Source organism: Panthera leo, chromosome A3 (genome assembly GCF_018350215.1).
Source record: "Panthera leo isolate Ple1 chromosome A3, P.leo_Ple1_pat1.1, whole genome shotgun sequence".
NCBI classification, from domain to species: Eukaryota; Metazoa; Chordata; class Mammalia; order Carnivora; family Felidae; genus Panthera; species Panthera leo.
In genome coordinates, this window is record NC_056681.1 from 11,220,071 (window position 1) to 11,244,671 (window position 24,601).

Here is a 24,601-nt window from a genome sequence, read left to right on the forward strand (position 1 = left end):
TTTGAAAGAATGGGGCAGATAGATCTCCAAGGGTGACCAGGCGGAAAATGGAGAGTCTCAAACCGGGGCAGCTGGGGAGCGCAGGTCGTGACCCCCCGGGGCCGAATGCTGCAGAAGTTGCTTGCCATCAGTCTCCGTCTCTCTGTGTCTCTCTCTCCCCTCCATCCTCCTTCATTTCTGCCCTCAGCCAATCTTGTTCCTGGTCACAGAGCTCTCATATGGCAGAGCTGGGATTTGAACCCAGCGGAACCCACAGGAAGATGTGCGTCCACACGGAGGAACAAAACTCGTGAGAATGCCACGACTACTAATACAAGTGCTCCCGTTGACATTGTGTCAGGCTGTGCAAGCGTTAGAATGTCGAATTCTCCGAAACAGCCCTCCATAGCGGGTGGTATTATCATCCCCGTTTTGCAGAAAGTTGAGGCTCAGAGAGGTTAAGCAACTTGTCCGTGATGACGCAGCGAGAATGTGACAGACTAGGTTTTGTCCCCGGATCTGTTCGGTACCAAAGCCTTTGCTATGTTCCCACCGCTGAGGTTCCTGAATGGGGAGGCGGGAAGGGAAGGGAAGAATTTGCCCCGGGAAAAAACTTCAAGAGCCAGACTCCGGAAATGCCCAGAGCTGTTAGTTCCCATGCCAAGGTCCCTGCCTTCCTCTCACTGTGGAGGGGCCCGGCCAGGAGGCTGAGCTGTGGCGAGGATATGTTAAAACTTACAGCAGGAGCCCAATTCTGAAAGGTTCTAGGACAGGCAGGGAAGTTTCCTTTGGGGACAAGGTGGAGAGGTTCCAGTCCATTTAACTGGAGGAGACGGGTGGGGGTGGAGGGATGTTAATGTTGCTGGTTGCTGGTTAATGTTCTTTCCCAAGGGTATTTATGATTTATGCCAATGTGTTTAAACAAAATTCAACCAAGCTGGATTCCGTGCCCTAACAAACTAAGGAAAAACCATTCACGAAAACTACATTTTGAGGCGAATAAAAAGATATTCCAGACAACTCGGCCCCTTTTCGGCTCTACTTGTCCAAAGCTGAGGCTATCTTATCACAAAGACCGCTCAGCAGGTGTCTCCCAGTCTTCTGCATCTGAAGAAGCTGGTGTCCTTTCTCGGCATTCTAGGCCTCTTGTTTGGGTGGCTCAAACGAAAACAAAAGCAAAGCCCCAAACGTCCTCACTCTCATACTAGCGAAACCCTTTTTTGGTCCTCATTTTGGGAAAAAGAAAGAATCTGTGCATTAGGACCCTTTGAGTTACGAATGACAAAGCCCCGATTCATACTGCTGAAGCAAAAAAGAGAATGCGTTAGCTCATGTAACTTAAAAATCTAGAATTAGGTTTAGCATCAGGTATTGCTGGATCCATCGGGGTGGGTGGGAGTAGGGGGTCGCGGGGCTGATTTTCAGTGACCCGGCTCAGTGGAAATTTCCTTGGTGGAATCCATCACCGTGGCTCTAAGGAAGTGGTGATCTGGACGGGCCTCGGTGATGGGCACTGAGAAGTGTGGTGCTGTTAGGAGAAAGGCCAAATCAGCGGAGAGCTCTCCTGAGGTTTTGCGTGATCCGATGAGATCTTAAGACTCTGAACCATTTCGGGCTTGGAGGAACCTTACAGAGCCCCTAGCCTGGGGTGCTGAGTACGTGGCACCAAATATACCCTCCTTTCCGTCCTTCGGTTCTTGGAAGACGTTGCTAATCGACCACCACTCAGTGAGCCCAAACACAGCCTCAGAATCCACCCCGAGGCTCCACCAGAAGCAACCTGTCTCCTCCGCCAGTGGGTATTGAGGGGGTGTTTATGGAGCGCCTCCCACCGTTCAATTTCTCTAACGTGAGCCGAGACCTACCTGCAATTTCTGTTCTCGGCCGATGGAGATAAGGAAACGGAAGCGCTGAGGGTTGGCCAGTGTCATGTAGGAACTCAGTGACCGGACCTCCCGACCCTTGGGCAGCCTCCTTTCCTGTGGCGTTCTCCTGATTCTAGCAGAGAGGAGGCCCGTCCCTGAGTGGAGATTTCCACTCTCGACCGCTGCTGCACAAGGCAAACAAAGAGACTCGAGGTCAGAGGAAAGCCAGAGAGCTTAGCCGCTGACCTCTCTTGCCGAGCGCTGTCTGGAGACGAGCACAGCTCAAGGAGCAGCCGGGCAGGGCGAGTCCCGGGGAACCCACGGGTCAAACCGCTTGTCCGTCGCAGATGTCTCGCTGGGCTTTGGGATGCCCTGCCTTCAATGCCATAAAACCGGGTAACGTGCTCCACTAGGCTCACAATCTCAACTGGGGGTGATGCTGAAGGTGTCTTCCTTTCTGGGGGGGGGGGGGGCGGGGCGGTCTTGGAGGGGAGGACGAGTGGCTGGCAGCCAGTCTAGGGAAGCCAGAGGAAGCAGAGAGAAAGTCTTGACATAGCCAGTTTTCTTCCCCGCTCGGCCGCGCCCAATCAGAGGAAGAAAATAGGTGCCCCAAACCGGCCGATTCTTTGCAGGAAGGTGACGGGTGTCCTGACCCCAAAGAGCCTGTTGTGAGATACGTGATGCACGAACTCAATTAGCAACTTTAGCGGAAGCCAAGAGCTTCGTATGCTGTCTTAATGGAAATGCACAAGGCGACCTTAGGAAGCAGAGGGGGTTATTCCCCAGGAACAGATGCTGAACCGGACGCTTGGAGAGAGGGACCAGAGCTTCCGTGGCCGCGTTTGAGTAAGGGCTTGAGGTCGGGTCCGCCTGACCCTGGTTCTGACGGAGCTGCACTCCACGGGCCGTGAAAAGGAACAGAACGGAGAGTGGGAGTCATTTGAGAACCACGAAGAGCGTCGTTCCCGGCAACGGCTTCGTGCAAGGTGCTGGGTGGGAACCGAGAAGCACGTGGGCTTCCTGCCCTCGGATCATTCCCAGAGAGGACAGGGTGTGCACTTGGGAAAATGTCATGCTGGAGGCTGAGTGGCATAAATCAATGCCTGTCATGGCTCCCTCGGTTGAGCCCCCGGCCCGCAGACAGGTGGAAACTTCTGGTCTACAACAAGACCCCCCCCAAGGTCCAGGTGAGAAAACTGAGGCTCAGCAAGAACGGATTTCCCCCAAGTCACACAGCCGGTGAGCTGCGGGGCCAGGACTCAAATCCATCCCGGATTCCCGTGCAGCTGACTCCTCCGGGAGCCGGCGGGAAGCGCTAGGAACCGGACGGTGGAGGCGGTGGGGCATCTGAGAGGAGGGTCCTGGGTGGACCCCCTGGACGGAGAACCGCCCAAGGGGGCTGTGCCCGGAGGCCTCCAACGGTTCCCGCAGGTGTAGGACCACCGCGATTACGGCAGCACCTGTGACGTCCACTCCTGGGCTTAGACCCAGGCCCAGCGTCTGGCCCTTGAGAAGCACCCAGTTTCACAGATGTGGCCAATTATTATTGCTGATTTCCTCTTGGAGACCTACTTTTAATTTCTCTGGCTTTTCCCTTCTTCAGGGGGTCTGGTCCTCATCAAGACAGCCCTGTCTGACGACAAAAGCAGAGGCTTCCGGGTAGGCTGGACGCACCCACGCCTCCGGTGGGTCTGGCAGAGGCTGGAAGGAGAGTCAGGTTTGTGGCCAATCCTTTTCCTCATCAGCAGTCGGGTCCCTGGAGCCCCTCAGAGAGGCTCTGGAGGGGCTGCTGATGGAGGAACCAGCTGGAAGGGAAGTGTGGGGGCAGATGTGGCCGCAGCGGAAGCCGGCAGTCGCCAAGCTTCACTGCAGTGAGTTGGAAAAGGTGCCCCACTTGGAGCCATGAGACCCAGGCCCAGATTCCGGGGCCACCACTCACTGCTAAGCCCTTCTGCCTCGGTGAGACTCAGTTTATCCCCAGTAGTGCCTTGCGCCCGAGGCACTGCCTGTCCAGTGGATGTCCCTTGTCCCTGTTGTTGGCTAACCTCACGGCGGACAACAGCTGTGCTGTGGGGGCCCGAGGGAAACGGAAGACATATTTCTGCCCCAGCCCCAGCCTGGCCCTTCTCTCTCAGGCCCCGGAACTGCCCTTAGCCTCAGGAGTTCCTGGCTTCACCCTTTGTCCAGGACATTCGGAGAGATTCTGATAACAGCAGTTCGGAGGCTGAGAAGTTCGGGGACAGCATGTCCCTGCAACAAAGTCCTAACCTTCTTCTCCCTCCTCCAAGTGCTTCAGACCAGAAGAGGGGAACTTGTTACTTGGGACATGCAGGGACACTGCTTGGAATCCTAAACTCTGCCAAAGGCTTTCCGCCTGCTTTGGTGTGGTTCCGTGTCATACGTCTACTCTAACAATTTCAGGTAAAAATGGGACACATGGGAAAGTTATAGAGACGTTCCTTTTGATCATAAAAGAAAAAAAAAAAAAAAAAGGAAAAACCCCAGACAACCTAACAAGAGTAATTTGAAGAAAGATTTTGTCGGCTTGTGTCAGTGGTAGGGTGGGTTTCAGATAAAGTTTGATCCAGCCACTCAATACTTACACTGGGATCCAGAGTGCCCCAGCACCAACCCCTTTTCTATATACATCTGTGTGCACATGCCCCCCAGAATGGTTACCCCGACCCCCAATATCCATGACCTTTCAGCTCAAGTGTCTGGTGTCCGAGGCGTGTTCAGATATCGGTGGCCGGACCACAAGGGTCACATGTCTGTTCCACTTCAGTAGAGGCAAGATGTCTGAGAAGCCATCCCAATACCTCCTGGAGAAGTGGGGGCTCAGCCCCGGCAATGCCCCCCCTTGACCGGAGACTATCCGAAGAGTCTTGTTTTGTTCTTAATTAATAACTTCAGGAAAATTTTAAGTTTGGTTCTGGTTAGAATTTTCTTGTCTAGCTACTTCCTGAGGCTCTGTTTCTTGTTCATTTAGGAGGAGAAACGCAGACTTGGGCTCTGCTACGTGTCTGCACTGCCAGTGGGTCCAGGGTCACCCAAATGGCTGCTGACAGGTCGGGGGGGGGGGGTGGCTTTTCCAAACAAGTCTGCATTATTTTATTACTTTCATACCAGGAAGGAGGTTTGATCTTCCGCACCTGCACTTACGTCATCGATTAGGCTGGAAGAACTTGTTTGGCCAAATTTAGAACCCACAAGAAGGTCAGAGGATAAATTTAGAACTGAACTCTGAACTTTGAGGGCCAGTCTGGCACTGCTAATTCCACCTGCCCCCTTGAGTTGGGTTGGTTTTCCCTCTGACTCCTGTGTCCACAGAGTGCTTGTGGCATCGCAGGCTTGAAGAGTAAGACCTGGGATCTAGGCCTGTCTCTACTTCTCAGAAGCTGTGTGACTCTGGGAAAAGCGTTCAACCTCTCTGAGCCTCAGTTTCATTATCTTGTAAAGAATGAGGGTGGCAGTGGGTAATAAAAACATCTACCTTGGGGCGCCTGGGTGGCTCTGTCGGTCGAGCGTCCGACTTCGGCTCAGGTCATGATCTCGCGGTCCGTGGGTTCGAGCCCTGCGTCGGGCTCTGTGCTGACAGCTCGGAGCCTGGAGCCTGCTTCAGGTTCTGTGTTTCCTTCTCTCTCTGCCCCTCCCCCGTTCATGCTCTGTCTCTCTCTGTCTCAAAAATAAATAAAGGTTAAAAAGAAATTTTTTTAAAAATCTACCTTACAAAATGCTACGAAGATTAAGATTTTTTTGTTGTGGTGGTGGTGAGATATACATAACATAAAATGGACCACATTACCCATTTTTATAATTTTTTAAAAAGTTTATTAATTTTTGAGAGAGAGACAGAGACAGAGAGAGTGCAAGCGGGGGAGGGGCAGAGAGCGAGGGAGACACAGAATCCGAAGCAGGCTCCGGGCTCCGAGCTGTCAGCACAGAGCCCGACGCGGGGCTCGAACCCACGGACCGCGAGATCGTGACCTGAGCCGAAGTCGGACGCTCGACCAACGGAGCCACCCAGGTGCCCTTATAATTTTTTGTTTAATGTTTCACATTACCCATTTTTAGGTGTGCAGCTCTGTGGCGTTAGGAACATTCACGTTGCTGAACAACAATCACCACCATCCGCTCCAGAACTTTTTCATCTTCCTCAGCTGAAACTCTGTCCCCATTAAATGCTAACTCCTCAATCCCCCTTCCCCAGGCCCACCCTTCTTTCTGTCTCCGTGACTTTGCTCCCAGGACGTCATCTAGGAGGAATCATGCAATAATCTCTCTTTTATGACCGGCCTACTTCATTTTGCACAATGTCCCCAAGGTCCGTTCACGTTGTAGCCTTCCCTGTAGAATTCGCTTCCTTTTTTAAGGCGGAACAGTATTCCGTTGTGTGGCTAGGCTGCCTTGTATTTATCGATTCATCCGGTGATGGACACTCGGGTCGCTTCCACCTTTCGGCCATTGTGACTAACGTTGCTGTGAACGCGGGTGTGCAGATGTCTGTTCAAGTCTGGGTATAAACCAGAAGTGTGATTAAAATATTGCCCGCAGAGCCCTTAGCGTGTGCTTGGCATATAGTAACCATTCAGCCCTGTAGCTGATAAAGCTAGCGTTAGGAAAATAGCGGGTGAAATGTTTTGAAATGCAAATTAAAGAACGAACTGTCAAGTGAGCAACAGCTAAAAAGTAATATTCCTCCGTGCAGTTGGGGTCTAGTGGGATGTGTAATGACGTACCAAAATTATATAGATTCCTCCCGTAAAATAGGTACCATTTATGGAGCACTTACTATGTGCTGGAAACTCTGCTAAGCTCTGTATACATTTCCTCTCATCTCCTCCTCCCACCCAAAGGCGCGGGCCTATTACTCCATCTGACAGATGAGGAAACAGAGGTTCCAAGTGGTAACATGACTCTCTGGGTCACGCGGCCAGCAAGGGGCAGAGCTGGGATTCAAACCCCGGCCCTCGGCTCCAAGAGTAGAAAAGCAATGGAAAAAAGTGCGCAGTAAAGGCTGATCGGCCCCGGGGAGGGATGGGAGTGCTTACTTTTCTCCTCACGTTGGTGTGTATTTTCGCCCCAAACCAGGGGGGAGAAAAAGCGTGTATTAAATCGGACACACGCGCGCACGCATGCACACACGCACACACACAGCCCAACACAGGAGAAGAGACGAAGCCAGCAGTAGCCAAAACTCTGCTCGATCGATGCAGACTGTTACAGGCGCAGCTTTCCAAAAAGCAGAGCTCAGTGAAATAAATATTTTTCCTGTGAGAAGAGGCTTAAGTTGGCGATCGTAACAACCCCCCAATTCATTCCAGATCCGCTCAGAGTGGCTGGCGTCAGGATGCCCATCTTGATGTACTTAGCATCACTTAGTAACTGCAGCGTGCCTGCGTGTCTGGCTGGTTTCTCCCAGGCAGCCGTGTGCCAGGGTGGCTGGGCAGGGGGGCAAGAAGGAGTTTGTCTCTGGAGAATGCTCTCCCCACTCCTCCTGAGCTCCCACAGCTCCTTGGGGTCCCTAACTTTCTTTCCCTGGTAAAGCAGCACTATTTGATCTAAAGTGGAGGGCCTGAGAATCCAGCCTCTTTTCTTGGCATAGGCTCTGTTCTTTCGGTCCTTGGAGACAGTCTGTGGGAGGAATTTAGAATCAGGGACTTTGAAAACACATACACGTGAAGAAGCCTGGGTTATCTCAAAAGCTGGGAGCTTTACAACCCAGACAAAAATTCATTGATTGACGGAGTGATTCATTCACTCAGTTGCATGCTCAACAATGCTTTATTGGGCTACCTCCCAAGGGTTAAGATTTGGTACAAACTTAGTATAAGACAGTACAAAGCTTCTGGAGGTACAAGGTTCATTCATTCATTCATCCATGCACTAACCGATTCGTCCAGCGGGTATTTACTGAATGCCTCCTAGGTTCCGGGTCCTTTCCTGGTAGTGCTGGTCCATTAAGAGCGTGCACTCTAGGTGGGGTGACAGCCAGAAGGCAAGGAAAATACAGTGAATAGGATATCTGCTGGTGTTCAGTGCTAAAGAGAAAAACAAAGGAGTGATGGGAAATTGGGAAATGGGAGGGCAGGGCTGGTCCCGCTTAGATGAGGGGCTGGGAGAGGCCTCACTGGGAGGTGATATTTAAATCCCAAGCTGCAGGAGAGGAGGGAAGATGATTCAGGAGGGGCACATATCACGTAACAGTGACTCACAGATCATGTGAGTCCCCTTTCAATTATCTTTCAGTCCCGATTAGGCCAAAGAGAAAGTCTTTTTGTTGTTCGTACGTCCTTCGTGCCTCCCTAAGACCTACTAATCTCCCCACTTTGAAAGAACAGGCTTAGCAGGTAACGTGCCTACCTGCATTTGAACATGGCCCTGGGTTCGGTGTGAATATTTCCCACTTCCTGTTTATGTTTTTGTTGATGGCAAATGATGCAGGCTCTTCTTTCACAGTTGTGATTCAATTGTCCTTCCAAAACAGCCTTCGTTTTTGAAAAGCGAGTATTCAGGGGCACCTGGGGGGCTCAGTCAGTTAAGCGTCTGACTTCAGCTCAGGTCGGCTCAGGTCATGATCTTGTAGTTCATGGGTTCGAGCCCCGCATCCGGCTACCTGCTGTCAGCACAGAGCCTGTTTGGGATCCCTTGTCCTCCCCCACCCCCCTGACCACCCCTCCCCTGCTCTCTCGCTCTCTCTCTCTCAAAACTAAATACGCTTGAAATAAATAAATAAGTAGAAATAAATAATTAAGTACCACTGGTGATACTGCTGTGTGGGGAAATCGTAACGGCGGTAAATGCATGAAATTTGGGACACACTAAGCAAGACGTAACCCTTCTCCTCGAGCTGCTTGGAGCCTGGCTCGGGAAATGAAATCTTTTGAGTGGGATTCAGTCTGCCAAAGGGACTCTCTCTGAGGGCCTCTGGAAGAGGATGGAGCTTCCCATGGCTAGGGTGGATCGGGGAAGGGGGCTCAGAAAAGGTGCTGCTGGGGGCCTGCTTCGAGCCGAGGGCCAGCGCTGGACCCGCCCACGAAGGACCAGCAGGGCATTGCGGGAAACAGCAGGAGCACCGTAAGCCAAGGTCCAAGGTCGAGGGGGTGGAAAGATGAAGAAAACCAGCCAGGCAGCATGCGGATAAGGGAGCAGAGTTGCTTGAGGAGGCAGACTGTCCAGAAACCGCCCCAAATTTATGCTAGTCCAGTGACTAATCCTAACACGAATGCTAAAACGTCTCTTTACGGAGCACTGCTTTCTTGCGTTGTCTTATGCAATCTCAGCAGACCCGTGATGGAGTGCTGTTGTTATGGCCCCGTTCTACAGATGGGGAACTTGGGGGCACAGGCCAAGTCACCTGCCCAAGGCCGCGTGGCCAGCAATGACCTGTCGAGACTTTTTTTAAGCCTATTTTTAAAAATCGAACTAGAACTCACGTACCATGAAGTTCACAAAGTGCGCTGCCCCCACAAAAAAAAAACCCATCCCCATTAGCAGCCACCACCCCCTCCCGTCCTTCTCTGCTCCCAGCCTCTGGCAACCACTAATCTATGTTCCGTCTCTATGGATTTTTGCCTGTTCTGGACATTCCATAGAAATGGAATCATATATTATGTGGCCTTCTGTGTCTGGCTTCTTTCATTCAGCGTAATGTTTTCAAGATTCATCCACAGGGCGACATATATGGCTGCCTCATTTCTTTGTACGGCTGGACATTAGCCTGTTGTACGGATATACCACGTTTCGTTATCCACTCGTCGGCTGAGGAACATTTGGGTAGTTTTGGCTCCTGGGCCATCAAGAGTAGAGCTGCTTTGAACGTTCGAGTGCAGGCCTTGCGTGGACAGACGTTTTCGTTTCGCTCGGGTGCACGTCGAGGAGTGGAATTGCTCAGCTCGGTCCTGTAACTCGGTGCTTAACCACTTGAGGGACAGCCAAGCTGTCTTCCAAAGTGGCCGCACGTCTTACGTCCCCGCCCGCGGTGTCCAAGGGGCCGACCTCTCCACGTCCTCGCTGGCGCCTGTTGTCCGTTGCTTAGGTTATGGCCATCCTCGTGGGGGCGGAAAGGCATCTCACTGCGGATTCGATTTGCTGGGGAAGAAGCCAAGTGACGTTTACTTAGAAACTTACAGTGTCCACCGCTGGTGCTGCCCAGCCGGGTCCAAGGGAACAGAGAGGCAGGTGCACTGATTGAGTCTGGGCGTGAGGGTGGGTGGCCAGGGTTGGGGACCGCTCGGAGGACCGGGCCACAGGAGCAGTTGGAGGGGTTGCGGGGTTCAGAGCCTAGCAGAATCTGGGGGTGCGGTGGGGTTGGTGAGGGCACGTTGCCGGCAACAGAACTGGGAGACTGGACCTTCCTGTCTCCCTGGGTCCCGGATCAGCCTCTTTTCAAGGAAGGAGGCTTGGCCCCAGGCTTCCTTTACCCAGAATGAGACAGGAGCTGAGTGGCAGATTTCCTCCTCGGAAAAGCCAGCGCAGAGGGGGTCTCGAGGAGGGAACTGCATCAGGGCTCTCTGTGCCCCCGAGGATGTCATGGGGTACCACCTACTGTCTCCAAAGTTGTGGCTTTCAGGGTCCTGATTCCCCAGGGGAATCCTGTAACTCCAAGGACACTGGGTCAGGGCTCATTCCCATGTCCTTGGTGTAGGGGACAGGGCTCTGGAGACCACAGGTGCGCTGTCGTTAGCTCTCAGCTCATTTCTAATCATTCACACGTTCAGTACTCGTGTTTCTTGAGCATTTCCTACATGCCCTTATGACGTACCCTGCTCCGAAGCTTCATGCACATGTAATTTCCATCCCCGTTTTACAGATGAGGAAACAGAGGTTCTGGGAGGCGAGGGAGATAGTGTGGCCAAAATCACACAGCCGGTGAACGGTATGGTCAGGATTTGAGTCTCGTCTCCAACCACCAGGCACACGGCGAGCCTTCCATTTTAAGGCTTCCCTCGGCAGAGTTTGTTGGTCTCCTACCGCCGTGGAACGGGCTGCCACAAACCCAGCAGTTTAACACAGTCCCCGTTTAGGAGCTCCCGGTTCCGGAGGGCAGAAGTTGGTGGGGCTCGGGTCTCTGCGGAGGGCATTGCAAAGCTGGATTCAAGATACCAGTCAGGCTGGGTTCTTGTCCGGAGGGGTCTGGGGACGAATCCGCTTCAAGATCACTCTTGTGGGCGTTATTTGGCCCCATGTAGCTACGGGACTGAGGTCCCCGCTTCCTTATTCGTTGCCAGCCGGGGCCACCTTCAGCTTCTAGAGGCCCTCAGGATTCCTTGCCCCACGGCCCCCCGTCTTCAAAGCCAGCGATGCAGACTCTCCCTCACACCGAATCCCTCCCCTACTTTAAACATCTTTCGGCTAGAAGAGCCAGTCCTGTTTAAGGGCTCACCTGATAAGGTCAGGCCCACCCAGGATAGCCTCCCTTTCGCCATAGAAGGTAACACAATAGCCCATTATATTTACAGGGTCCATCCGCACTCAAACGAGAAAGGATTATGCAAGGTCAGAGGTCACTGTGGGCCATCTTAATATTCTGCCTGCCGCAGAAGATCTTAGGTTCTAATAATGATGATCACAATAGCTACAGTTATATCGATACATCTTCTCATTTGTTAGCGCTTCATGGCTCTCAGACCGATTCTACATCTGTAATCCCGTTGGAGCCCAACAGCAATGCTGTGGGGTGTGTGCTTTTTCCCCATTTTACCCACCGGAGAGAGGAGAACGCCTACCTAGCCCAGCAAGGGCTGACGTCCAGATTTCTGACCCCCAGCCCGGGGCTCTTGGCGCCCATAGTACCCCCGCCTCCCATTAGAACCCCCAGACCTCTTTGCTGTCCCCGGAAGGGACGAAGCATCATTTCCAGGCAGCCCAGCCTACAGGGAGTACTTCCTTGTAAACTCGCCACATTGGGTCATCGAAACTCCAGCTTTTACAGGAATTGCCACTGGGCTGGGCAAACCTCACCTCATTTAGCAGGAAAAAACCAATAAAGCCAGAGGGGCGCAGAATCAAAACAGCATGTGTGCAGGAAGGGCCCAGCTTGGCAGGGGCCCAGCCTCCCCGCGGGGGAGGCGGTTTGGCCGAGGCTGTGAGGCGCTGGCCAAAAGCGAGGGGCCACGCACTCCAGGGGACAGTGTGTCAGGTAACAGCCATCACTGCCCTGTGTCAGCGGGCGCCAGGCATTCGGATCCCTCAAGCGTCAGCCCCCAGAGGTCCACATCTTCTAGACTTCCTGTGGGGTACCCCCTTTTATATTTAAACCAAGGCCCGAGACCCCAGTGAGAAACCCAGGACCCTGGCCCCTACCCTCTCCCTCACTGCCCCCAAGGATTCTTGAAGGTCTTAACATCTCTTCTAGGTACCTTTGTGCTGACATGTTAATTTTTAAAAACCCTCCACTCTTCCAAAATTGCTGTCTTTTTCCCCTTTATCCCACGTTGGACACTGCTCCAATTCTTTCGTTTTTCCTAAACTATTGCTGACACAAGCCTGCCGGGAGAGCGGACTCTAGAGACAGCTGCTGTGAGCCCGTGAAAAGAATCTGGTGAATTTGAGCCGAGGGGGTCTCCCAGAAGGTCACCGGGGGTGCGCACAGGCCTGGAATACAGTAAATGGGCAAAAACTACGTCCTCACGGGGCCTGGATGGCTCAGTCCGTGGAGCCTCTGACTTCGGCTCAGGTCATGATCTCGTGGTTCATGAGTTCGAGCCCCACATCAGGCTCGCTGTCGTCAGCCTGTCAGTGCAGAGCCCGCTTCAGATCCTCTGTCCCCCTCTCTCTGCCCCTCCCCCACTTGCGCTCTCCCCTCCCATAAATAAATATTTAAACAAGCAACTAAGTCCTCAGAAGGAAAAAGGGGTGCCTGCCATCAGGAGGAGAGAAAGTCTACAGAATTCGGGGTAATGGGAAGCCAGGGGGAGCACACTTGGAAGTAAATTTCAGAATCCCCATCCCAAAATTTCATTGCCTGGAGAATTTCATGTCTCATTCCCTCCCATCCCCCAAAGCCCTCCCCTTCTCCAGCTGTCAGTCACCAACAAGCACATTTCTGTGTTTTCTCATACTGAACTAGTGTTTTTTCTCCCACCCACCAATGCTTGGGGCCCATCTTGACACATCTAGAATCCCCTTAGCCTGCTGCATTAAACAAAGTGTTTTCTACCCGTTGTGGTTGAAGTGTGTCTCCCCCCCCCCCCCCCCACCGCCCCAAAAGATCTGCTGAAGTCTTATCCCCTTGTACTGATGCATGTGACTTTCTTTGGAAATAGGGTCTTTGCAGATGTAATCGAGTTAAGATGAGGTCACTAGGGTGGGCCCCAGTCCAGTGACCGTGTGCTTAGAACAAGAGGGAGATGCCTTGTGAAGGCAGAGACCCCTGGGAGGAGGTCACGTGACCCAAGAGGCAGAGACTGGAGAGGTGTGGCTAGAAGCCAAGAAGGCCCAAGGACAGACGACCACCAGTAACAGCTGGGAGAGGCAAGGAAGGACCATTTCCTAGAGACTTTAGAGGGGACAGGGCCCTGCCGACACCTTGATTTTGGACTTCTGGCTTCCAGAAGAGACCATACATTTCTGTTGTTTTAAGCTACCTGCTTTATGGTCCTTTGTTACAGCAGCCACAGAAAACTAATACACTTCCTCAGGTCTCTAACCTTGTGGCACAAAGCAGTAGACAAAGCTATAAATCAGGGCGTCTGGGTGGCTCAGTCGATTAGGCCTCTGACTATTGATTTAGGCTCAGGGCATGACCTTGCAGTTCGTGAGTTTGAGCCCTGAACTGACAGCACAGAGCCTGCTTGGGATTCTCTCTCTCTCTCTCTCTCTCTCTCTCTCTCTGCCCCTGCCCATCCCCTCTCAAAAATAAATAAATAAATAAATAAATAAATAAATAAACTTTAAAAAAAGCTATAAGTTATAGTTTGGTTTTTCCTTTTAATAAAGAGAAAACTGTAAAAGGAGTAATGTAAGGTAATGTCGATGATTTTATAGATGAGGAAACCAAGGTTCAGAGGGTAAGTCACAGAGCCAGAAAGAGGCAAAGTCTGAACTTGAACTTGTTTTTTTTGGACCTCAAGACTTATAATCATCACCCTCCCTGTGGATCTGTGGATGTATATCTCCTGGGTTATTGCAGGGTCCCCAACTCCTAGTCCCCAGATATCACCCTTCTTTATTACACGAGCTCAAAACTTAGGACTATCCTTGTCCTTATGGGAACCACCTGTTCCAGCTACATCTTCTGTAACATGAGCCCGCTTTCCCTGGTGATTTTCATTACAAAATTGGAGATGCGTTCCCACCAAACTCATCTCCCAGTAGGCCAAGCAGGAATGTTTGGCAAAGAAGGAATTAATTGATAAACAGCTTGTAGTACACAAACTCCAGAGTCTGCCTGGAGGGTTTTGCAACACTTTTGGAAACTCCAGGATTACAATTCCAGCACAAACTGTTTATTTCAGGCTGTTAAGCCACATACATATCCTGTATGCCTGAGAATCCACTGGCTTCTCTGTGAACAGAGCCCCTCTCTTCCTTTTCTGTGGGCATTTTTAGTGGCTGGTAGAGCAGGGCTGCAATACCTGGGGAGACCAGTAGGGGTCTTTTTCCAACAGGAAATGGATTTAAGGCTGAAGATTCTTGAAACTGAAGGCTTTGGGTTCTAGAAAATAAGCCTGTTCCTTTGGGAGGAAATCCACTCTCCTTACACTGTGGGTTAACCACCTGGCATAAAGTCACTCAGTCCTGAGAACGGGGCAAGAAAAGTTGTGAAAACATCTGACTTTTCCTGCCTCCCTGTCCCAGGGTGGCACTGAGCTGGGGTCAGGGGGCCTGGGACAGCCTGTCTCTGCAGTTGGTACCAGGGGGAAAAGGAAAGTGCACATGGCACCGTCGAAAGAAAAACCAAAACGGCAGGCTGGCTTGCTTTGTCTCTTATAAACTGTTTACCTTGGGATGACCAGATGGCTCATCTCTCGTTGAACCCTTGACCATTTCCGGTGCTGTTAACAGCCTCCATCAGCAAACAGTCCCCGTCCACCAGCCCACGCGCCCGCACAGGAGTCCCGGGACCCGCTGGCGGGGGAGCTCGGGCATCCAGGAGGCTGACTCTGCACCGCTGGGCCATGCATCTCAACCAGACGCAGGGACTGGGGTTACAGGCAACTGTGGGGTATAGAAGACACGTGAACAACCGCAGTGGGGGGGCTTGAAATGTTCATACTCACCGGGCTCCTCAGTTACAGCCCCTCACCCACCCAGGGTCCTCCAGTGTGGTCCCTGTGCAGCCTAGCTCCTCACCTGTCACCACTTAAGTGCTCAAAATGTGTTTGAATGCCAGTATTTCCCCCCTGCCCACCCCACCCCGGCTGTGTGAGTTTGGCAAAACCCTTTGCCCCCTCTGAGCCGCAGCACTGCAGTTGTCAACAGGGTGGGATGACAACTCGTCCCGCCTGCCCTCCAGGCTGGGTGGGAATGGGTGGAAAAAGGAGGGATGGTGAGTGTCAAGGCTTTGAAAGTCTTCCCCCACCCCACCCCCAACCTACCCCCTGCCTTTTCTAGGACAAGCCCCAGTTGTGATTAATTTTTTAGGGCGCGAAAGGGGCACAACAGGTGCTCTTGTCTTCCTGGGCAGTGCGTAGGGAGCTCCTGACCATCCCGATCTGGGTTCCATCCTTAGGCACTGCTGAACGAGGCCTCTCTGCAGGCGGGTGCCTCTTCAGAGCTTTGTGGGCGCAGTTCCGGGGGTGAGATTTTAGTTAGATGTGTCCAGAAGCTGCAAGCCTGGGGAGGGGTGTAAGAAACCTGATGGACATTTTCAGGTGGAGGCAGAGGGTGAGGTGGAGGCAGAGGGGTGATGGGGGCTTGGCCCAGGGGGAGGGGGATGCAAAGGAGGGGACGGATTCAGGGTGTTTCTGAGAAGCAGAGCAGACAGTGAAAGCTCTTGGCCAAGGGCCTCTATGGAGGAGGGAGATTCTCTTGAGGGCTTTACAGCCTGGTGAGGGAGACACAATTCTCACCCAGGGAGCTAGACTTCAGTGGTTTAGAGAGTAGAAACTTAACCTTAGAGGTGGAGAAAGAAAGTTCCAAACTCTTAAAACATAGAAGGACAATGTTGACAGATCTGGTCACATAAATATTTGAAGCTTCTGTCACACACACACACACACACACACACACATACACACACACACCATTAGGAACAAGTTAAAAAGCACGTGAGGGGCTGGGAGAAAACTAGAAGAGTCACTAAGAATAGCTAGGTAGCTGGATAAAGGATTATGAACTGAGAAGTGGAGAAGAGGAGATTCTAAAGATAATGAGCATATAGAAATACTCGATCTCATGAGGAACCAGGGAAAGGAGGGTGAAAAGCCCACTTGCCCACCCCCCCCAAAACAACACTCCGAGTGAGGTGGGAGAAGGGAGGGATCCAAGTTGATAAGAAGAGGAGAATCTAAACAGTGCTCAGTGGGAGACTGGGGGTGGTGGTGGCCCAGAGGCTCCGTGACGTCAGCCGGGCCCCTGCCCACTCCAGAAACCTGGCAGTTAGGGCCTGTGGATAAGAGGCTGACCTGGAAGCCAGGCTGCCTGGGTTTGACCTTCCAGATCCCAAGGGCCAGAACAGGACAAAGTGGAACCTACGGCATCACGTTTTGGTGAGGGTCAAAGGAGCATATCGAGGTCAAGTGTAAGGCCCCGCCTGGCTGCTCTCTCAGCCCCTCTGCCTGGGCCGGAGGAGCAGGGAGGGTGGAGGGTAAACCGGAGCAGGGGGAGGGAGGAGAGATGGGCTCGCTGCATCTGTAAAATAAAGGTGTGGGTGGGAAGGAGCTGGGGAGGGAGCCTGTGGGCTGGAGATGGCAGGATCGTTCTGGAGTCAGACAGGTTCGAAGGAGGGCGAGCAGAGGGCAAAGGGCAGGGCCCGTGGCGACTTTCTTGAGTCCCCAGCACCTTGGCCTTCACAGGACTCTTCCTGTATAAGAAATATTAAATAGTGTATTTACCACTGAATTGGCCTAAGGATGGGTAAAATACACGCTATTAATATAGAAATAGTAACACATATACACTATAATATAAAACATTCTGTTTAACCTAAACATTCATTTCTTTTTTTTTCAAGGCAGTTTTTTTTAAAGTTTATTTACTTATTTTGAGACAGAGACAGAGGGAGAGAAAGAAGGGCAGGGGCACAGAGAGAGGGAGAGAGAATCCCAAGCAGACTCCATGCTGCCAGCACAGAGCCCAACGCAGGACTCGATCTCATGAACCTGGAGATCACGACCTGAGCCGAAATCAAGAGCTGGACGCTAAAAAACAAACAAACAAACAAACAAACAAACAGTTGGACACTTAACCGACTGAGCCACCCAGGTGCACCTGAAAGTTCATTTCTTATCTTCTGATTTTAAAAGTAATCCACCCATTTTCGTGGGCCCCGTGCACGAGTCCCCGGTGCTCTGGGAAAGGAACCTAACTGCAGAGGTGAGCAGAGACAGCAGTCGGGAATGGCGTTCTTTCTCTGTCCTGACGTTTAGGAGAGGTAGCTCCGATGTCCAGCTGTGCGGGTGAGTAGCAGGGAGCGTCTGTGTCCCCGACCGTGGAGAATTCGGGCAGATCATCCAGTGCCCGAAGCGGAGTGGGTGACCGAGGCGGCCCTTGGGTTTGAATCCAAGTCCTGCCTGTGCTAAGTGGCCCCAAACCAGTGTGTGTTCATCAATGGTCGGGTGCTTTGGGACAAAATGAGCAGGTTGCCTTAGGGTCTCTGTTCGCTGCCGGGCGGGGGTTGCGAGGAAGGCAGGTGTCATTCAGAACTCTGATGTTGACAGCAAACACCCCGAGGGGCCACCAACCTCTTCTCCGAGCTCCAGCCCCCGCTCTGAGGCTCCAGGCCCTTGTCCGCATCCTGGTGTGAGTGTGCAGGTGCGTGCGTGCGGGGGCTGGGCTGGCACAGGGCCCATGGGAGCTGCAGCCCCGGGGCCCCTTCTGAAGATGCTGGGCTGCTGGGCCCCCCAGATTCCTACCCCCCATTCATGTGAGGGGGGAAGTATTTGCCACCCACGGAAGGTCGCGCCTTCAACGCCTCCACTCTCACCCGTGAAAATTACCCCGAATGCCCGCGACGCTAATTCACGAACCCTCAAGAGTTGAAGAGCTGCTTTAACCCAGTGGCTCCCACTGGAGGTGATTCTGCCACCCAGGGGACACGTGGCAGTGTCTGTGGGCGCTCTTGGTTGTCACCATTGGAGGGCGTGGTGCTCCTGGTGTCCAGGGGTTAAATACACAGGGTACCCCCCCCCCACCGCCCCGGCCAAGAATGCTCTGGCCCAAAGTGTCAGTGGAGCTCTGCCTGAGACCCTCCCGTAACCACTCTGGAGTGAGGGCTTCTGATGGGGGTCCCACACGTGTTGCTCGGTCACCCCTAGGACGTGGATGAGGGGCACGCACACCTGTGTCACACTGCCCACACGCAAGTGTTTTAAGGCGAGATGTCGAAGATGGGACGCTGCCACTTGCTAGTTCTGGCCACCTCAGCTCTAAGAGCCTCAGTTTCTCAGTCTGTAAAACGGGGGTGGGAAGAGCGCCCACCTCAGAGGCGTGCTGTGGGGGAGACGTGCCGTGTCCAGCTCTCGGCCCGGCGTCCGGCACACGGTAAGGGGGTGCCGCTCAGAGCGAAGCCGAGGCCAGGCCTGCCGGGGACCAGGAATGAAAGGAGCTGGTTCTTAGCGCAGAACGTGGCAGAAGCCGGTTCTCATTAGCAATATTGCCGGGTTCCCTCTTTAGCGTCAAACAGAGGCACTTGGCCAAGCACCGTGACCACGGTGTGGCCTCACCCCGACCTGCCGGGAGGGGTCCGTCTGCACCGTGCCTCTGGCTCAGTCCCTCCCGCCCCACCTGTGTGAGAAGGGGTCTGGCTGCCCCCCGATCTCTGTTATCCCGCATCGGGGCTCCGTCTTTCCAGCCACGTGCCCCCAGCTCCACAGGCTCCACGCTCCCCCGCCCCCACGGCGGCCCCAGGAGGCCCTGTCCCCAAAGGGGTGCTGTCTCTTCCGGGTGACCCCCTCCACCCCCCGCGGTGACGTCCGGTGAGCTCAGAGCGCTGAGGGGGGGCATTTACATCAAAACACCCTCTGGATATTTCACAGAGATTCATGAGTCATCTTTACCTCGCAAAAGCCCCCTGGCGTTAGCTGGGAGTGTAGATGATATTCGTGGACCTTTAAAAGTTTGTTTTTCCTTCTTTCTTTCTTTTTTAAGAGAAAAGCATCTCTTGTGACCCCAGCTTCATCCTGAAAAGCATCGTTCTCTAGGTCAGAGCCCAGTTGGCAGCTTGATTACTGTGCAACCAGGGACACGTGACCAATCTTTCTGTTTTCTTCAAATCAACTTTTTTCTTTTTTTTCTGCTTGTGAGGGAATGCGTGCCCACGGTAGAATGCTGGTAAGGCATTGATGGAGAAATAAAACGGAGAGCATGTCGTGTATCGTTGACATCTTGGTCTCTTGTCCTCAACATCTTACTTTCAACATCTTCTATCTTCCCGTGTCATTATTCCTCAAAACCATATTCCTGATTCCTGCCACGGAAATTTCCTCCGTATGGCTGAGCCCTTTGGGCTCCCTCGCACTTGGCCGTTGGTGGCCTTGCGCAGGGTTTTCAGCTGTGAGACGGTCACAGGTGCGCCGTGAAGCCTGATGAGATAGCCTATCTGTCCACTCACGTGACTGGTCCTCTTGTGCCTCCCGGCCTGAGCTGGGGCGGGTCGTGGACACCTCCCAGGGCTGCCCTGGGCAGGAAGGTCACAGGGGACTGTAGACTGTGTGATAAACTGAGGCAAGGGGCCCTCTTGGATCCTGGGTCCCGACCCCCATGCCTCGTCTTGAACCGCCAGGAAGTTTCCACTTGCCCTGCAGCCCTGGGACAATGAATTCTGGGGGGACAGGGAGGGCTCCCCAAGATGCTGCTTCCTCTTCTTTTCCACTAGAAACCGGTGCTGTCTGCTCATCTGACTCCATCAGGCCATCTGCAGGGGCACACCCAGGTGTGCCCCTCCCCTCCCCCCCCCCGGTCCCACTTCCACGGTGGGACCCAGAAACGTGGGCTTCCAAGAAGCTGGGTTCCTACCTGCCCTACTTAAACCAAGCGTCCTTCAAATCCATCACTCTTTCACTTAAAGAAAACCACTCTATATCGTACACAAGACGGTTTGCTCTAAACGGAAGTTTACCTTAAAAGAAAGGCAACAAAACACCTGATGCGATCTGAGCGTGTGCCCGGCGCCAGCTCTGAACTCGGCTGAACGGGGGGGCAAGTGTCAGATGGCTGGGGAGCCAGGAGAGGAAGGGGGCGAAGGCAAGAATGACTCTCCTGCCAGGTGAATCACGGTCTCTACTATGCATTCCTCACCTGGCTCAGACGGGCCTGCGCTTGGGGGACCCCGAATTCTAGCCCAGCCCTCCCCCTTTACAGACAGGGAGACAGAGGCTCAGAGAGGAGGGAACTTGTTCCAGATCATATGCAGAGATCCCCTGGGCACGCTTCCCTGGCTCAGGAGAGGTGAGCAGATTCCTTGCAGCGGGTAGAGAAGCATCTGAAAGCATCTGGTAGGGGCGGGGCCCCAGGGGCTCCCAGAGAGAAGGGGAGCCCGAGTTGGCGGGTGTCAGAGCTAACGTGGCTTCTGTCCTCTGTGGCTCGGCCGTGGGATTTTCCCTCTCAGGGACCATCAAATGTCTGGGTCTTGTCTGTGGCGGAAGCAAGGGGTGGGTGGGTGAGGGATCGAGTGCAGAGGGCAAAAACCCAGGTCAAGCTGGTGTAGGCCGTACAGGGTATCTGAGCTTCCCCCAGATGGCAGTCAGTGCTGGCCCAGGAGACATGGGCCTTGGGCCAAAGGGACAGAGGTGTCTCCAGTGTGACTGCCCCTAGCCCCTGGACGGAGGTGCGGGGTTCGACGGCCTGGCATGCAGCAGGCACTCATTCATCGTCTACGGAGACATAGCATTGTCTGGTCAGGTGTGCAGTAGGGCATATTCAGTAAGTGAACGAACTCAAGGGCGCCATTACCAAATCCAGAGGGTGCTGGAGGCCTGTCCTGCCTACTTCTCCCTGGATGCAGCTTAAACCCCCGTCCCCATAGAGGCCTGGTCCCCACTCAGCCCCTCAGGGATCCTCTTTTGTACCTGATGCTCTAGCCACACACACTGTACTAAGTTCATCTAATTGCATTTCATCTAGTTGACCCTATCTCTGAGCCTTTGCACATGCTGTTCCCAACACCTGGCACACTCTTCCATCCCATTCTCTCCCCCTGCCAACTCTTCCCCCTCCTTTAGATTTCAACATATCGCTTCCCCCAGGGGGTCTCCCCGGTCACTCCCCTTTGGCTGGGTGAGGGATCCTTGTCTGCCCCCCACGCCTCTAGTTCCCCACCACAGTCCAACCTCATACCCTAATTCCTGTCTCCCACTGGACTAGTTCACAGCCGTATGCCCAGTGCCTACATTCAGTAGGCACTCGATATGTGTGTGTGTTGAATGAACAAATCAAGTAAGTGAGCCCTAGACACAGGTCTGAAGAGATGTCCTTCAATCGTTCAGTTATTCAAGCAATCACTTACAGACCAGTACTTACTGGGGTCCCCTACTTGGTGAGGCCCTGGGACATACGGCTGTGACCAAGACCAAAAAGTCCCTGTCCCCACGGAGCTTGGGACTCCTGTGAGGGCCACACAATTGCCAAGCACCTTGACAAGACAATTTGGGACGGCAGTGAGTCCTCTGCAGGATTTGAAACAGGGTGAAGAGTGAGGCCGCTGTCGCCAGGGGGCACCAGAGAGGCCCTCTCTGAGGCGGTGACCTTTCTGCTGGGATCTCAAGCCGGGAGGGATCCTCCCGGGAGACCTGGGGGAAGAGCGTGCCAGGGAGGGAGAGGACACGGCCTGGGCAGGGGCCTGGAGGTGTCTGCAGCCGTGGAGCTGGCAGGGGGGAGGGGCGTGGATTCTTCTGGCCCTTCCATTCACCTCTGGGTGATCCGCGCAAGTCACGTGACCACTCTGGGCGTGCTCGCCGGTGAAACGAGGGAGTTGCCCTCCATCTGGTGTAGACAGTAGTCTGGTTCCCAGAGCGGCCTCGGCGGGTCGCCCATCCCTCTTAGGTATAAACTCACATTCCTCATCCTGGGCTATTTTACCATTTCCTTTCGTGCTAAACCAAAGGGACTATTTTGGAAACTCCTATAAGCAAACTAAGCCCTGCCTGGCATTTGAGCGGATATAAAAGAGCCCTAAGTGAGGGACTCAGGCATAAAAGCCACCCAGCCCTGAGAGCCCACGCCGCTAAATTTAGAAGCATCACCTCCAAATGAGGTGAAATTGTAGGTTCCCTGGGCTGGCGGGCGGTTCTGGCCAGCAGTGAGCTGGCCAGATTTAGCGGAGTGGGCTCAGGCTCCCTCCAGCCGCGCCTCCGGGAGGAGGTCCCGGACGATGGTCCCAGTGTCTGGGGAGCCGCTGGCTGTGTGAGAAGCCCCTCCAGGTGTCCTGGCCCCTGCTGCACTCACCAGCTGTGTCCAAGCCATCCGTCTAAGCGGGTGCTGCCCCAGGGTACCGAGCCAGCGAGAGGCAGCGAGGGACGCACGGGGACGAGGTGGTCCTGTCTGACACCAAAGGTTTGGGACCTGCATGACTTCTGTGCCTCTCTCCTCTGCTCAGGGGTCCAGCAAGGTCTCTGGCTTATCTCTCTTGCCCCGCAGAGTGCCAGCTATATCCAGGGCTGTCCTGAGCCTCTGAGTGCCGACCTCTGTTCAGAGTGGTCAGTGCCCCTGCTGGGTCACTGATTAAACGTTGAGAATATCAGCCTTGGTCGAAAGTGACCAACATTTACGGGGTCTTGTCAGGGGCTGCCCAGTGAAGGCTCCTGAGATCTTAGGGGTCTCAGCCTGGCCGTCCCAGCCCGTCTACCAGAAGAGAGATGTTTTTGCAGCAAGAAACCCAGCTGGGTGAGATAGCAGGGGGCCAACCAGTCAACAGCCAGGATTAACCCCATCAGGGCCTGTGGGGGAGGCTGGGGGTGGCCGCTGGCCTCCCTTTTGGAGCAGCTGAGCTGATTGGGAACTGATGCTGGTCCCCAGAAGCCCCCGGGGACCCGGGCTCCCACACCCTGAAGCCTGCAGGGGATGGGGTTGATTTTTCTTGGCCACCCCCAATGCTAGGCTTCTAGCTTGGCAGGTCCCTTTCGTGACCTGCTTCCATTCAGCCTGGGTCTGGCTCTTGGGTGGGGACATGTCCTCAGCACAGCCCCCCGGGGAACAGGTGCCACCTTGAATGAAGTGACCAGGCTTTTAAGGCCCGTTATGCCTGGGTCCAAATCCTAACTCTGTTGTTTCCTACCTGTGTGACCTTGGATGAGTCGTTTCCTCTGCTCTCTAGCCTCGGTTTCTTTATCTGCAAAATGATTATGGATAATAATCGTGTTTACCTGATATAATGTCGGGAGAATTAAATCAGATTTTAAGCCCTTAGAGTTGGTAGCACGGAGGGTGCTGGGCACCGACGGGTCAACCATTAATAGCTGTGAGTACTGTTTTATGGGAACGTGGCCATGCTCATCATTTACATAATGTCTGTGGCTGCTTTTGCTCTAAAACAATAGAGGTAAATAGTTGTGGGTATTTAAAAGAGTATATGGCCTGCAAAGCCAAAAACTTTGGCATCTGGTCCTTTACAGAAAATGTTTGTCAGCCTCTGCCTTGGAATCTAGCACTTAGTGGAAATTCTTATCCCCATCCTTATCTCTATCCTTAGCCTGAGGCTTCCACTTATCTGGCACCATGGGCTGCACAGCCTGGTACGGTGGCAGCAGTAGGCCCAGCCTTTTAGGCACTGTTTCTGGTCCCATAAGGATGTGCTGTGAATCTTCCAAGCACCAGAGAACACTCTAGCCCCGCCTGCAGGTCCCTCTCTGTCTGATGGGGGAGCAGAGAAGTTGCCATCCGCAGTCTACTGTAACTGATGGAGCAGGGAAGGTAGGGGAAGGGTGTTCCAGCCGGCAGCCCCCAGGCTCTAGTCCCCAGCCCGCAGCCCCCAGTCCCCAGCCCGCAGCCCCCAGCCTCCAGTCCCCAGGCCGCAGCCCCCAGTCCCCAGCCTGCAGCCCCCAGCCTACAGCCTCCAGTCCCCAGCCCCCAGCCCGCAGTCCCCAGCCCCCAGCCTGCAGCCCCTAGTCCCCAGTCCTCAGCCCCCAGCCCGCAGCCACCAGTCCCCAGCCCGCAGCCCCCAGCCTCCAGTCCCCAGCCCGCAGCCCCCAGTCCGCAGCCCGCAGCCCCCAGCCTCCAGTCCTCAGCCCGCAGCCCCCAGTCCCCAGCCTGCAGCCCCCAGCCCACAGCCTCCAGTCCCCAGCCCCCAGCCCGCAGTTCCCAGTCCCCAGCCCGAAGCCCCCAGCCCGCAGCCCCCAGCCCGCAGCCCCCAGCCCACAGCCTCCAGCCCACAGCCCGCAGCCCCCAGTCCCCAGCCCCCAGCCCACAGCCCCCAGTCCCCAGCCCGCAGCCTCCAGTCCCCAGCCCCCAGCCCGCAGTCCCCAGCCCCCAGCCCGCAGCCCCTAGTCCCCAGTCCTCAGCCCCCAGTCCCCAGCCCTCAGCCCCCAGCCCCTAGTCCCCAGTCCCCAGCCCCCAGTCCCCAGCCCCGAGCCCCCAGCTCCCAGTCCCCAGCCCCCAGCCCCGAGTCCCCAGCCCCCAGTCCCCAGCCCCCAGTCCCCAGGCTGGCACCAGAGTATTCT

General features: G+C 54.2%; 1 protein-coding gene across 1 annotated transcript in view; it reads left to right on the forward strand.

Annotated features, from left to right (window-relative positions):
- Positions 1–24,601, forward strand: part of RIPOR3 (RIPOR family member 3) — a 73,710-nt gene that overhangs the window by 15,911 nt on the left and 33,198 nt on the right. The window lies entirely within an intron of this gene.